This window comes from Pundamilia nyererei, unplaced genomic scaffold (genome assembly GCF_000239375.1).
Source record: "Pundamilia nyererei isolate P.nyererei 1_Seehausen unplaced genomic scaffold, PunNye1.0 scaffold00005, whole genome shotgun sequence".
Lineage (NCBI taxonomy): Eukaryota > Metazoa > Chordata > Actinopteri > Cichliformes > Cichlidae > Pundamilia > Pundamilia nyererei.
The window spans coordinates 6,628,726-6,632,137 of NW_005187406.1; the positions used below are offsets into that span (position 1 = coordinate 6,628,726).

The following is a 3,412-nucleotide window of genomic DNA, read 5'->3' on the forward strand; positions in this document are numbered from 1 at the left end:
GTTTTGTTTTTTATGACATACTTGTTCTTCACAGACACCCACTACAAATAGATGATTTATAAAATAGGATACTGGGGATTACACAAAATATAAAGCGTGTATTCATCAATCTCACACTGAAAAGGGAGTGTTAAAGGGGGAAAGGGGGAGGAAACGGGATCTTAAACAACTTGTTTCAGACACTGGATCAGCAGTTACTGATAATGTCACTGTCTAACACAAAAGCTGCCCTAAGGCTACCTCACTACCTCAGAATATACATTCACACGTCTCTGAAAACTGTTTATATGTCTGTTTGGTTTTATATGTCAAACTTAGAAACAAAATAGTGACAAATTTGATTGTGAGTGATATACTATTTGTGAGTAGCTTTCGCACATGAACGCCTCTAAAGCAGAGAACGGTTTTTTACCACCTTTATCGAGCAACGTGAATGCAGCTTAGCAGTAGCTAGCTAGTCGGCCAAGATGTTAGCATGCACAATGAGTTTCGATTTAAGATTTTCTACTAAATTGGACTTTTTTAACAGTGTTAAGATTCCCTAATACAAGTGCCGCCCCGATTAATCGCTGTAACTCTTTATATTGACCGACGAATGTCATTATTATTACTTCATAATATTTCTGCTGTTAGTTTCGAATGCTAGCCAGCATAGCGCCGTTGCTAGCCATCATAAGTATCTGTCATGCTTATATCCTGCCGGACAGAGATGTTGAATGCAGGCTAAGACACACGCCCCACAACTGTAACTAAAGGGTTGTTATCGTAATAACAGGTAGATGGACAGCATTTTCACTTAGTTATTTCGTTCTAGGTTGTTGCTTCTTTTTCCACAGTATTTCGTAACAAAATAATTATTTTGAATATATGAATATAAAAGTTGCAATGCAATGACGAGGTACATTAGTGTAAAGTAGTCGTTTCTTAGTGGATGTTTTGTTCTTGTTCTCCGAAGGCTCAAAAGCACTTGCGCTGTACTAAATGACACACTGTAAACCCTGTAGTTTTACATTTTGATTAGATAATGTTATAAACATGTCATTTCTGCTCTTATTAAAGAGAGCTCTGATGACATACAGATATACTGTCTGTTTGACACTACTTGTCTAACTGCACGGGCGGTTGGAGACCTCTGTTTCAGGTAGCTGGGTAATTATCATATATCACAAGACTGGGACAAAAGTCACATGGACTCTCATAACTATTTTACTTCTGCTGAGGTTAAGACTTGTTACTCTTCGTGGTTTATTGTGATGCACTGAGAAGATCGAAGCACACTGATCACTGTAAGGTATGTTCTCACTGACAGACTATACATATTCTATACAAATTCTGTGTCAGTAAAATAGCCCCGCATTTTTGCCTATATTAAAAGCTATCCAGCCTCTAATTTCCAATATATTTCATGTTAAATTGGAGCTGTTTTAATTGTCCTTAGTTTGATATTTCATGTTAAAGATATCAAGAGTTTCAGATAATGAGGTCAGTGTATGTACGAGTAATCCCTGTGTGTTTCAGACTGCTCTGTTTCACCTTTTATTGCTCTTTGCTCAGTATGATGTCATTAAGGTAATATCGCCCCTATATATTCAGTGACACACCTGCTGTTTGTGTTGTTGGTTTGTGAGGGATCTCAAGTGAGGAAAAGAGAGCTAAAAGAACTTGTTTCAGACACTGGATGAAAACGGTGTGGCTGAGATAACTGATTACTTTTTTGGACTGTGAGTCTTTTTTGGACTCTATAGTCCAAGAGGGTTTTGAACGTCATAGGAGTTGAGCAACCAAACGTGACTGGCAGGAACATCTTAGGCCTCTGAAGTTTCTTGTGCGTGTTTCTGTTTCTCCACGCCTTATTATATCACCATAGGTTGACAGGAAGTAATGTAACAGACAGAGTTTAGTAAGATCAAAACTTACTGTGCTGTAAGTTTTTCAGTGCGAGCCAAATATTCTGGTTAGTTATGATGTAATTATTACATGCACAGCACAAGTATGTACATTTGTATCCAGAACTACACAGAGCTGTGATTACTTTCTGTTTCCTTTCCTTGTGTAATGGATTGTTTTGAGCCTAATCATGTCACATGGCTTATTACCCAACAGCTGATGCAAATCAGCTGAAGCAAAAGCCAGGAATGTGAAACCTAAGGCCTCATGCCCTCTTTGTTTTCTCCCCAATTTCCAGTGGCCAATCAGAGAAGAGTTTTGCTTACTTTACACTGTGTTGTCTTATAAATTCTCAGTCTTCATTAATGCTTTGACCATTTCTGGAAATGTGAGTGTGTGTACATCGCAATTAAGGACAGAGACATGACATACATGCATACATGAGCATGGCTGTTGGTTTCAGTTTCATTTCTCTTCATGCTTGAAACGAAACACAGCAGGGTGGAAGGGAAGGGAGGAGGAGGAGAGTATTTAAGCTTGAACAGGATGTTTCAGGTTCATGTCTTTGTTCAAGGAGAGATGAGTGCAGATCTTATCATTTGAAGGAACAGGTAAGATTGCTCTGATTCCAGCACTTTTGTACTATTGGCTGTATTTTATGCACACATATAACTATTATATAGTCTATATGTTTGTAGAGCCTTTTGGTTTTCATAGATGATAACAGTGTAAACTCACAAAGGGTAGTCATCAGCAAACACATTGTGGTTCTTTTGGATAAAACATAATCTGCTTCTGTGGTTAACATGTTCTCACTTATTGCTATTTTGATATAACTAGTGCCATTTTATTCACAGTGCTGCACATTTAGTGTTTGCCACCAGTGATAAAACATTGACTAGTGCACAGGATTAGTAGCCACAACAGTTTGATTTAGTGTTAATTTAATCTTGGACATTTGAGCATTAAAACCTGCACATTTCGCTAGTTTAATTTAAGTAAAACACATTGACACAAAGTCCTTGAAGAAGAAAAGCCAGTAGCTCAAAAGTAACTGGACAAACAACCGTCTTAACTTTAAATATAAAGGAGTGTTTTTAATACCGGTGTGAGAGTCATTAACGATCAGCCTCTTGGAAATGGGAGAGTATGTATAAAAATGGCTGTAATTCCTTAACAGTTAATTTAACTTTTGTTAAATCATTTGAATTAAATTGAAAGTCTGCACTGCATTCACACCATGGTGCTTGATTAAAATCAAATCTACCGTGGTTGTGTTCAGAGGCAAAATTATAAACAGTCTTATTGTCCAAAGACTTGTGGAACTGTATGTGTGCTGTTAATTGGAAGCATCTATCTATATTTACAGAGATGGGAGTGATAGATTTCATTTCAGATCATGTGTGATCATAAATAATAAAGACCTTTAGACACCAGACATGTAAAATTTGTGTGAATATTTGGTCTATTAAAAATGTTTTTTCGGAATCACTTCTTCTTAATGCAGCCGTTCACACCAGCAGCG

General features: G+C 37.2%; 1 protein-coding gene across 1 annotated transcript in view; it reads left to right on the plus strand.

The window, feature by feature from the left end:
* The first annotated feature begins 2,437 nt into the window (after window positions 1-2,437).
* The window catches only part of LOC102209403 (uncharacterized), a 42,205-nt gene continuing 41,230 nt past the window's right edge, over window positions 2,438-3,412 (plus strand). The window contains exon 1 of the mRNA XM_013913041.1: window positions 2,438-2,498. The gene's annotated coding sequence lies outside the window, so the exon portion shown is untranslated. The remainder of the gene's footprint in view (window positions 2,499-3,412) is intronic.